We start from the raw sequence: 13079 nt of genomic DNA, 5'->3' as shown, positions 1-13079 counted from the left end.
CATAATAAGCAATAATTGGGCTGTGTGTTACATGTAGGAGGGGGACATAATAAGCAGTAATTGGGATGTGTTACATGTAGGAAGGGGGCATAATAAGCAGTAATTGGGCTGTGTGTTACATGTAGGAGGGGGGACATAATAAGCAATAATTGGGCTGCGTGTTACATGTAGGAGGGGGGACATATTAAGCAATAATTGGCTGTGTGTTACATGTAGGAAGGGGGACATAATAAGCAGTAATTGGGATTTGTGTTACATGTAGGAAGGGGCCATAATAAGCAGTAATTGAGCTGTGTGTTACATGTAGGAGGGGGGACATAATAAGCAGTAATTGGGATGTGTGTTACATGTAGGAGGGGGGACATATTAAGCAATAATTGGGCTGTGTGTTACATGTAGGAGGGGGGACATATTAAGCAATAATTGGGCTGTGTGTTACATGTAGGAGGGGGGACATAATAAGCAATAATTGTGCGCTGTGTTACATGTAGGAAGGGGGCATATTAAGCAATAATTGGGCTGTGTGTTACATGCAGGAGGGAGCATATTAAGCACTAATTGGGCTGTGTGTTACATGTAGGAGGGGGACATAGTAAGCAATAATTGGGCTGTGTGTTACATGTAGGAAGGGGGCATAATAATAACCAATAATTGTGCAGTGTGTTACATGTAGGAGGGGGGACATAATAAGCAATAATTGGGCTGTGTGATACATGTAGCAGAGGGGACATATTAAGCAATAATTGGGCTGTGTGATACATGTAGGAGGGGGGACATAATAAGTAATAATTGGGCTGTGTGATACATGTAGGAGGGGGGACATATTAAGCAATAATTGGGCTGTGTGATACATGTAGGAGGGGGGACATATTAAGCAATAATTTGGCTGTGTGATACATGTAGGAGGGGGGACATAATAAGCAATAATTGGGCTGTGTGTTACATGTAGGAGGGGGCACAAAAAAAGCAATAATTGGGCTGTGTTTTACATGTAGGAGGCGGACATATTAAGCAATAATTGGGCTGTGTGTTACATGTAGGAGGGGGGACATATTAAGCAATAATTGGCTGTGTGTTACATGTAGGAAGGGGGACATAATAAGCAGTAATTGGGATTTGTGTTACATGTAGGAAGGGGCCATAATAAGCAGTAATTGGGCTGTGTGTTACATGTAGGAGGGGGGACATAATAAGCAGTAATTGGGATGTGTGTTACATGTAGGAGGGGGCATCATAAGCAGTAATTGGGCTGTGTGTTACATGTAGGAGGGGGCCTAATAAGCAGTAATTGGGCTGTGTGTTACATATAGGAAGGGGCATAATAAGCAATAATTGGGCTGTGTGTTACATGTAGGAGGGGGGACATATTAAGCAATAATTGGGCTGTGTGTTACATGTAGGAGGGGGGACATATTAAGCAATAATTGGGCTGTGTGTTACATGTAGGAGGGGGGACATAATAAGCAATAATTGTGCGCTGTGTTACATGTAGGAAGGGGGCATAATAAGCAGTAATTGGGCTGTGTGTTACATGTAGGAGGGGGGACATATTAAGCAATAATTGGGCTGTGTGTTACATGCAGGAGGGAGCATATTAAGCACTAATTGGGCTGTGTTACATGTAGGAGGGGGACATATTAAGCAATAATTGGGCTGTGTGTTACATGTAGGAAGGGGGCATAATAATAACCAATAATTGTGCAGTGTGCTACATGTAGTAGGGGGGACATAATAAGCAATAATTGGGCTGTGTGATACAGGTAGGAGAGGGGACATATTAAGCAATAATTGGGCTGTGTGATACATGTAGGAGGGGGGACATAATAAGCAATAATTGGGCTGTGTGATACATGTAGGAGGGGGGACATATTAAGCAATAATTGGGCTGTGTGATACATGTAGGAGGGGGGACATATTAAGCAATAATTTGGCTGTGTGATACATGTAGGAGGGGGGACATAATAAGCAATAATTGGGCTGTGTGTTACATGTAGGAGGGGGCACAAAAAAAGCAATAATTGGGCTGTGTGTTACATGTAGGAGGGGGCATATTAAGCACTAATTGGGCTGTGTGTTACATGTAGGAGGCGGACATATTAAGCAATAATTGGGCTGTGTGTTACATGTAGGAGGCGGACATATTAAGCAATAATTGGGCTGTGTGTTACATGTAGGAGGGGGGACATAATAAGCAATAATTGGGCTGTGTGTTACATGTAGGAAGGGGGACATAATAAGCAATAATTGGGCTGTGTGTTACATGTAGGAAGGGGGGGCATAATAAGCAGTTTTGTTGATGTGTGTTACATGTAGGAGGGGGGACATAATAAGCAATAATTGGGCTGTGTGTTACATGTAGGAGGGGCATAATAAGCAATAAATGGGCTGTGTGTTACATGTAGGAGGGGGACATATGCAATATTTGGGCTGTGTGTTACATGTAGGAGGGCGAATATTAAGCACTAATTGGGCTGTGTGTTAAGCTGCATACACACACAACGATTTTTTAATGATTATCGTTAAACGATATCATCATGACCCGGATCGCGCTGTTTACACTGCAGGGTTTCACGGATCATTCCTGTGTTAAACAATGCAAGTTACCTGGGTTGGACTGCCGGGTCACTCGACCTGGGAATCTAACCCAGTCCCCTTTTACACCAAAGAGCTACCCGGGTTAACCCTGAAATAATGTGTTTTAGCTCTGGTGTAAAACGGGTATAAGCAATAATTGGGTTGTGTGTTACATGTAGGAGGGGGACATACTAAGCAGTAATTGGGCTGTGTATTACATATAGGAAGGTGTGCATATTAAGCAATAATTAGGCTGTATGCTGCATGTAGGTGGGGGGCATATAATACAATAATTGGACTGTGTGGTGCATGTAGGGGGGTATAGAAAACAGTAATTGGGCTGTGTGTTACATGTAGGGGGTATAGAAAACAATAATTGGGCTGTGTGTTACATGTAGGAGGGGGACATACTAAGCTATAATTGGGCTGTATGTTATACGTAGGAGGGGGACATTATTATTATTATTATCCTTTATTTATATGGCGCCACAAGTGTTCCGCAGCGCCTTACAAAGTACATAAACAGATAATTTGACAACTGACTTAGAGTAAAAAATAGGACAAGGACATGGATAATATACATTGATACATAAGTGACCATAACACCTAGATATGCAATAGAGCGTAAGCAACCAAGTGTTAAGTGCCCTGGTGGGGGGTAAGAAGTAGGTGAAAGTAAAGTAAGGAGAAGCACAAGAGGGCAGAGGCCCTGCTCGTAAGAGCTTACATTCTAAAAGGGAGGGGCAGACAAACAGGTGTGACACAGAAGGGGTAAACAGAGGAGGGAGCATGTTGCAGCAAGTTAGGATGGGAGCTGGAAGGCTTTGATGAAGTGTTGGGTCTTGAGAGCCCGTTTGAAGGATTGCAAAGAGGAGGAGAGTCTGATAGGGAGAGGGAGAGAGTTCCAAAGGTTGGGGGCAGCACGGGCAAAATCTTGGAGGCGGGAGTGGGAGGAAGTAATCAGTTGGCATGAGAGGCAGCGTGCATTGGTTGAGAGAAGCGGGCGACCAGGAGAGTGGAGGGAGATGAGGTCAGAGATGTAAATGGGAGATGAATGGGTGAGGGCTTTGTAAGCAAGTGTGAGAACCTTGAATTGGGTTCTAAAAGGAACCTTGGGGAACACCTACTGTAAGAGGCTGTGGTGGGGAAGAGGAGTCATGAGAAGAGACCGAGAAGGACCGGTCTGAGAGGTATGATGACAGCCAGGAGAGAGCAGTGTCATGTAAACCAAGGGAGTGAAGGATTTGCAGCAGGAGAGGGTGGTCAACAGTGTCGAAGGCAGCAGAGAGGTCAAGGAGAATAAGCAGAGAGTAATGGCCCTTGGATTTGGCAGCAAGGAAGTCATTGCTGACTTTTGTGAGGGCAGTCTCAGTGGAGTGGAGAGAATGGAAGCCAGACTGAAAAGGATCAAGCAGGGAGTGGGAGGAAAGAAAGGTGTTGAGGCGTTTGTAAACATCATGCTCAAGGAGCTTGGAGGCAAAAGGGAGGAGAGAGATAGGACGGTAGTTGGAGAGAGTGTTGGGATCAAGGGTAGGTTTTTTAAGAATGGGGGAGACTATTGCATGTTTGAATGCAGAAGGGACAGTGCCAGATGAGAGAGAGATATTGAGGAGATGGGCAAGATGGGAACAGACACAAGGAGAGAGGTAGCGGAGGAGACGTGAAGGGATAGGGTCAAGGGGGGAGGTAGAAAGGGTGGAGGACTGGATGAGAGCCATTACTTCCTCTCCAGATACAGGGGAGAAGGCTGTCAGTCAGTGAAATAGATGGAGATGGGTGATCAGGGAAAGAAGGAGGTGTAGAGCAGGGGGACTGGTGGGATGTGATGTCCTGACGTATGGAATCGATTTTGGATGTAAAGTAGGTAGCAAAGTCAATGGCAGTGAGTGAGGAGGGGAGGCAGGGAGGGGGTGGACAGAGGAGGGAGTTGAAGGTGGTGAAGAGACGCTGGGGATTTGAGGACTGGGAGGAAATGAGGTTCTTGAAATAGGACTGTTTAGATAGGGAAAGGGCAACACTGTAGGATGAGAGCATAAATTTGAAGTGGAGAAAATCTGCCTTAGAGCGTGATTTTCTCCACTGTCGCTCAGCGGCTCTTGAACACTTTTGCAGATATCTGGTGCATTTGGAATGCCAGGGTTGTAGTGTGGATCGGTGAGGGTGAGTAGTGATTGCCGGTGCAACAGAGTCCAGAGCAGAAGTAAGGGAGGCATTGTATAGGGAAGCAGCTTGTTCAGGGCAGGGCAGGAGAGAGAAAGGATAGGGGAGAGAAGCGAGTCAAGCAGGGAAGATAAAGAAACAGCATTGATAGCCTCAATGTTACGCTTAGTGATGGTGGCCTTCGGAGATAGAGGAGAGGAGGGAGAGAGAGATAGGTTAAAAGAGAGAAGGTGATGATCAGAGAGGGGGAATGGGGAGTTGGAATAATTAGAAATATTACAGCGGTGAGTGAAGACTAAATCAAGTGAGTGCCCACTCACATGTGAGGGTGAGGAGGTCCATTGTCAGAGACCAAATGAAGATGTGAGGGTATGGAGTTTGGAGGCAGAGGATTCTGTGGGGATATCAATTGGAATATTGAAGTCACCAAGGATAATGGAGGGGAGGTCAGAGGAGAGAAAGTGAGGGAGCCAAGAAGCAAAGTTGTCAAGGAACCTAGAGGGAGGGCCAGAGGGACGGTAAATGACAGCTACTTGCAGGTGTACTGGTTGGAAGAGGCGTATAGCATGAACCTCAAATGTAGAGAATGTAAGGGATGGTTCAGAGGGTAGGAGTTGGTAGGAATAACCTGGGGATAGAAGGACCCCCACACCACCACCATGGTGACCCCCAGGGCGAGGGGTGTGAGAGAAGGTGAGGCCCCCAGAAGAGAGAGCTGCAGGGGAAGTGGTGTCAGAGGGTGAAATCCAGGTTTCAGTAATGGCTAGGAGATGCAAGTTTTTGGAATTGAAAAGGTCATGGGTGGAAACCAGTTTATTACAGACTGATCTGGCATTCCAGAGGGCACAAGATAGAGGGACAGTGTTTATGGGAGAGATGTGAATGAGATTATCAGGGTTTCTGTGACGAGAAGGTGAGATTAATTTGGGTGATTGAGATGAATGTAGTGGAGAGATTATGCGGGCACCAGTGTTGGGAAGGGAACCTGGAGGTGGTGGGCAGGAAGGGAGTTTAATGAGATGTGGGTGGAGGTGGGGTGGCATGGTGGGGAGAGGAGGCTTGGAGGAAGGATTAGCGATGGGGTAGTAGGACCCAGGTGGGGTAGAAGAGAACAAATGTGGAGTAATGGGAGAGGAGAGGGAGGAAGGCAGACAGAGGAGGGGAGATAAAGGAAGGAGGAGGTGGAGGAGATAAGGGGGAAATGATAAAGGTGGAAGAAGGGGGCAAAGCAGTGGATCGGGTATACACTGAGTGGAGGAGGAATTGGATGAAAACATGGTCATGGTGTTGCTGGGTAGAGTTTGGGGAGGAAATCTAGATGTAGGCATAGAGTATATATGTAAGAGAAAGTGCAGGAGATTTGTAGAGAATCAAGTAAAAGTACAGTGGAAGAAGGTTTATTTGTGTATTGATAAATGGTTATAATTGAGGGAAGGAAAAATGGAGATTTAGCGGGGAAGAAATTGATTATTAAAGTAAACTGTGTTAGAAGACAGATGACAGGCTTGGCAAATAATTAAGGTAGAGATAAACTGAAATTGGCACAGATACAGTACATTATGCTGTAAAATATTTGTGAAATCAGAGAGCCAGCCCAAATATTAGCAAGTGAAGTGTTAAATTCTTAGAGTGAGCAAACAGAGTCCAGTGAGTAATGTCCAGGTTGAGAAGACAGCAGTTGCTTGTAGAGAAGAGATTGTGAATTTACATATCTTGTTTATACTTTGTCCAGGTGGTCAGATTTTTGGATGGGTTGAGGTTAGAGTGGTCTCCTTCTGTTTGACTTCGGTTTAACGCGAAAATATGGATACAGTGCACTTGTAAAATTATGCACTTATTAATATTATGCACCAGCAACCTCTCAATGAAAGTTAAATAGTGAATGCTGACATGTGTATGCAATGATTGCAATCAACCCCCAAAACCCACCCACTAAAATGGCAAGTAATAAAATTCCTAACAAACAAACAGTGAATACCACGAAGCTAAGAGGGACTTGGTCTAGTTAGCAATACACTGTGCAGATAATTTAGAAAGAGACATACTGCAGCAGTGGTGGAATTTAGATAGATATACATAGTAATCAGTAGATAACTGCAAACATCAGAATATACTTCCATTAATGTTTGGTTTTAGATATACCTAGTAATCAGTAGATAACTGCAAACATCAGAATATACTTCCAGCAATGTTTGGTTTTAGATATACCTGCAGATGAAGGAGAAAGGCGGGGTCAGTTCACAATCGATAACAGCATAAGATAAAATCTAATAAATGCCGGTCTAATGTCAAAATATGGATACAGTGCACTTGTAAAATTATGCACTTATTAATATTATGCACCAGCAGCCTGCGGCCTGCAGCCTCTCATATTAATCAATAACTGGGCTGTGTGCTACATGCAGGAGGGGTGGGCATATTAAGCAATAATTGGACTGTGTGGTGCATGTAGGGGGGTATAGAAAACAATAATTGGGCTGTGTGTTCCATGTAGGAGGGGGCATTTTAATAATTGGGCTGTGTGTTCCATGTAGGAGGGGGCATTTTAATAATTGGGCTGTGTGTTACATGTAGGAGGGGGCATTTTAATAATTGGGCTGTGTGTTACATGTAGGAGGGGGCATTTTAATAATTGGGCTGTGTGTTACATGTAGGAGGGTGGGCATATTGAGCAATAACTGGCCTGTGTGGTGCATGTAGGGGGTATATAAAGCAACAATTGGGCTGTTACATGTAGGAGTGGGGGCATATTAATCACTAATTGGGCTGTGTGTTACATGTAGGAGGGGGGGCATATTAAGCAATAATTGGTCTGTGTCGTACATGGAGGGGGGTTATATTAATCAATATTTGGACTGTGTGGTGCATTTAGGAGGGAGGGTATATAAAACAATAATTGGATGGTGTGTTACATGTAGGAGGGGGGCATATTAAGCAATAATTGGGATGTGTGTTACATGTACTGTAGAAGGGGTGGATATTATGTAATCATTAAGCTGTGAGTGGTACAATAATGAGTGTCTGCAGGCAACAGTGAAGCATGGTGAAGGATCCTTGCAAGTTTAGAGCTGTATTTCAGCAAATGGAGTTGGGGATTTGGTCAGGATTAATGGTGTCCTCAATGCTGAGAAATACAGGCAGGTACTTATCCATCATGCAATACCATCAGGGAGGCGTCTGCAGGGCCGGATTACTAATGGGGCGGGTGGAGCTACAGCTCCAGGCCCACCATTAAAATAGGCCCACAGGATTCAATGCAGTGCAGACAGGGAAAAAAAATCCATGAGAACACTGTCTACACTGCTTTGAATGCGACGACACTGCATTGCTGTGATGGAAGATCCGAAGTCTGGACCATTCACCCCGCATCGGCCGTCTGAAGCTCCGTCACACGTCAGAATATCCTTATTCCTTTCCCTGCAGTACGAGGCTCCACCCCCATGCCGCCCGAAGCCCCGCCCCCAGGTCGTACTAAAGCTCCCCTGGCCATCTGAAGTTGTGTGTCCCTTGGGTCACCATATGCTCCAGTCCCCCGGGTCATCTGAAGCCTAGCCCATTCCCCCAAGGGCCACTACCCCCCTTCCTGGGCAACTTAGTCAATAGCTGGGCACATAAATTCAACTATAAGGTCAGCCTAACAAGTGGAGTGCAGAGGCTGAGCTGAGGAAGGAAGGAAGGCAGGAAGGAAACTTTCACCAGCCGTGAGGAGAAATCAGGATGCATAATCAGCATTCCTTCACACAGGTAAGTGTAATGTCTGGCACCTACGTGTGTGTGTGTATATATATATATATATACATATAATGTGTGACTTTGTATACATACATATATAAGTGAGTGTATATATGTATTTTGTGTATATATATATATATATATATATATGTATTATATATACACACAAAACTCCCCTCTAGTGATCTATGACAACACTACATACTGTATATGAGGAAAGAAGAGGCGGCACATCAGTACAGATCTGTACTGATATTTAAGTACATTTAAACCTTTATTCACCATTCTATTTGGGAGTGCCGCCTCTCCTTTCCTCATATACAGTATGTGGTGTTGTCATAGATCACTAGAGGGGAGTTTTGTGCTATACTGTATATATATATATATATATATATATATATATATATGTGTATGTATGTATGTGTATAATCAGTTGTTGAAGCTGTATAATCAATTGTTGAAAATGGCATCCACACAAATAATCAGCAATCTTCAAGACAACACCATGGTGTCAGACGGGGGAACCACGGATGAACAGGGAGTGCAGTGCCTGAGAGCGGAGGTCCAAGCCCAGACCAGTGCAGTTCCCGGGACTACTTCTGTGTCTCTATACATTCTGGCTTATTAAGGACTGTTCGTTAACAGCTCCTTTACTCCAATCCGGTAATTGTCACCCTCCAGCCATTTGTGGATACGCGTACTATACATTTCCACTCACTAGTGTGGATTCAGTATATGCTATAGGTGCTTTGCATGCACTCTTTTATCTTTGTGTGAATATTGTTGTCTTGAAGATTGCTGATTATTTGTGTGGATGCCATATATATATATCACGTTATGTTGATGGAGGTGTGAGGATACCTCCTATTTTTGATTACCTCCCATCTGCAGCTTTGTTTGCGCACCGGTTCACCTATTACCTTTTAACTTAGACTGATAGATATATCCCCCGTTCCACTGTACAGGCGATATATCCATAGTGCATCGCCGGGTGTGTACAGCGGATATGTCTGTGAACGATATGGTTCACAGACATATCCCATCTGCTGTGCAGCTGTCAAGCCCGGGTCATCGGGCAGGCGATTGGCAAATATGTATACACTTACCAATCGTCAGATAGGTTACGGGTCTGCCAAACGTCAACCTAGTGTGTACCAGGCTTTAGGTTCACACCCTAAGTATAGAAACACCCTAAGTATAGAATTCTGAAACTTTAAAAGCATCTTGGGGGTCCTGTGTGATCCATAATCGCTGTTAGAGTGCTATTTTGATTGGTATTGGATGCGGTCATTAGACCGATAGTCGGGATGCCAGCGCTTACAATGCCAGCGCTGGAATCCCGACACTTGTCAGAGTCCTGGTCCCGGCATCTCGACTGTAAGTACTGGGGTAAGGGTTAGGCATTAGGAGAATGGTTAGACACTAAGTAGGGAGGGTTAGGTTTAGGCACTAAGGGGGAAGGTTAGTATTAGGCAGCGGGGTGGGAGGGTTAGGATACTGACCAACAAGTGTTGTTATCCTAACCCTGTCGGGATGCCGGCATCGGGTATTTTTGACTGGCGGGATCCCGAGCACTGGCATTCCGTACCCAACCCATTGGTAAATATATATATATATATATATATATGTCTCTGTGTGTGTGTATATAGGGAGCTGCTGCATCAATGAGGAGTGATGATGAATAATCATAGCCTTCAGTGGTGCCGCAGGCCGCGGATGGCAGCTGTATTTGCCCTTTCACAAAAAAAACCCCTTTTTTGTTATAGCTCAACTATAAAGTTGTTAAAAGTGGAGGCAATTATTCCCCCATGGATATAGCCACTCCCCCTGTGTAGACCACATCCACACACTAGGCATGCCCCCACATCACTAGTCACACTGCCACAGAGGTTATCACATTCGCCTGCAGCAGCACACAATAGGCCCTTCATAAATTTCAGCTCCAGGCCCATGTAGACCTTAATCTGGCACTGAGCGTCTGATTGGCGCCAAGTTTATTCTGCAGCAGGACAACGACTCCAAACATACAGCCAATGTCATTAAGAACTATCTTCAGCGTAAAGAAGAACAAGGACTCTTGGAAGTGATGACATGGCCCCCACAGAGCCCTGATCTCAACATCATTGAGTCTGTCTGGGATTACATGAAGAGACAGAAGGATTTGAGCAATCCTACATACACAGAAGATCTGTGGTTAGATCCCCAAAATGTTTGGAACAACTTCCCTGCTGAGTTCCTTCAAAGTGCAAGTGTACCTAGAAGAATTGATGCTGTTTTGAAGGCAAAGGTTGGTCACACCAAATATTGATTTGATTTAGATTTTTCTTCTGTGCATTCACTTTGCATTTTGTTAATTGATACAAATACATTTTTAACACTTCTATTTGTGAAAGCATTCTTACTTTGCAGCATTTTTCCACACCTGCCTAAAACTTTTGCACAGTATTGTGTATTAAATATTGTGCTTAGTATTGGTAAAGGTGTTCCTTGAACATACGGAGCCACATAAAGTGTTATTGAGGAGTAGACTTTGAACATGTTTAAAGTACACTTTTTAAAATACAACGGTGACTATATAAACATACTAAATTATATATATATATATATATATATATTTTATTTTTGTTATTGGAGCATTTTCCCCCTTTGTTAACAGATTGTGGAAAAGACCCGGATGTCATTGTTAATAAGCTTTAACATTTTTTTAATTTCTGGTATACATTAGTAGATGACCGTGTGACCACACACCACAGTGACTAAAGGAGCATACACTACTGTCTATATTTCTAACTTTTCTGGAGGATTTCCTGCTGTGATAAGAGATTATGGAGAAGCCCAGGATGTTGATGTGAGATAAGCATTGCCTTTTCCTATTTCTGGTATGCATTCTGATATACTATTACAAATTTGATAAACTCATGGACATAATACATATCTCTTGGCAGTATACCACTCTGAGTTTAATAGGGAAAGAATTATCAACCTTCTAAAGAGGTCAGAGGGAGAAGTTGTCTATAGCAACCAAATTCCAGCTAATGTATAAAATGAAGATACAATCTGATTTGTACCTAAAGGCAACTTCTCTACTTGTCCTCTTTAGAAGCTTTGATAAATCTCCCCAATTCCACACCTTGCTCTGCTGATCATTTGTTGACTATAGTAACCAATAGGAACAAGCCTGCACTGGTGGTGGCCAATCACAGACTTCATTTGGTTATTTTAGGTTTCAGAAACCTGTCCAAGATCATTGAGGAATTGACAGAGAGCCTGATTCAGCAAGGATCGAAGCTGCAATCGCACACAGTTCTGCTGTGAAAGTATGCTAATAATTGCAATCGTAAACCACTCACACGGACAACATGCAGACGCCCACTTCCCCTCTCTCACATCCGTAATACCTTGCAATCCATCCAAGACATCGGTTACATCGGATCCACTCGCACATTGAAGGCAGGTCTGACCCTACCACTAAATTGCTAACTTTCCTGCACGCAGTGAGAGCTCAAGCTGCGTATGACATCGCAGTGGCTAATTTATGCATGCCCCTGCAATGGCGTTCAAACGCACTGGCACGCCAGCGTTTCCCCGACCACCCTCCCGTCACCACCCCCCAAATGGTGCGTCCTGTCAATCACTCTGCGATGGGTCTGCGTACTCACTGCGAACTGAGTCCCAATCGCAGTGAGGCATTCGCGATGCGCAGTACGCAACATTCGACCATCTGCATATGCTTTAGCAGTTGTGACCCTTGCTAAATCAAGCCCAGTGTTAATAGATGAGCATTGGTTTCTTATCCACTCATGGTCAGGATCGCAGTGAAGCCAAGAATACTATGGCTAGATGAGCACAGCTTCTAACTTTGTTTGGTATGCATTATGAGATACAATTGCTAATAAGGCTGCATGAACATATTATACTATAGTTCTTCTCATTTGTTTTGAGGTATACAGATGTGTCTAATATATCTTGCCTCCGTGTTACAAGTCGCGTTAAACATAATGCGCGGGCGTCGTTCAACTCAGTAGCGACGTGCATCTTCTCGTGCGACTATTTACCTTCAATTGCTTGTGCAAATAGGACGCACAAGCAGCTCCTGCTGATTAAAAAGCTATATTCTGTGTGAGTGTATCTGCATGCAAAATACTACGGTACAGGGTAAACGGCGGTGACTCGGTAACGTAGCATTTCGCATGCAGGCACCCGCAGTTCCACACAGAATATAGGCATGCCGCATAATATCTGCATTGCTTTGTGAATAGACATTTGAAGGTAAAAAGTCACACGAAAAGACGCCCTGTGATATCAACACTTTCATTTCTAAACTGTTACTGGAAAGATCCTTTGCACTTCTAGTCTGTTATCTGTACACACCTACAGTGCCAATGAGATTTACAGATGTCAGCATTTACGTCCATTCTATGCATATGTATTACTGCGAAATGAACAGCTGGGTTTTTCACTCTCGGCATAGGAAGCCTGGCTCAGGGGTGGCAGAGGCTGATAAAATACCCCCTAATGCTTCTTGTAGTGCATAAAGCAAGCAAGTGAATAGAAAAGATGAAACGAGGTGCATTTACTGCTACTTGTGTAGGGTAATGTCACTATATTCCGCT

Source organism: Taudactylus pleione, unplaced genomic scaffold, assembly GCF_031769625.1.
Source record: "Taudactylus pleione unplaced genomic scaffold, aTauple2 ptg000201l, whole genome shotgun sequence".
Taxonomy (NCBI): Eukaryota; Metazoa; Chordata; class Amphibia; order Anura; family Myobatrachidae; genus Taudactylus; species Taudactylus pleione.
This window is presented reverse-complemented; position numbering follows the sequence as displayed.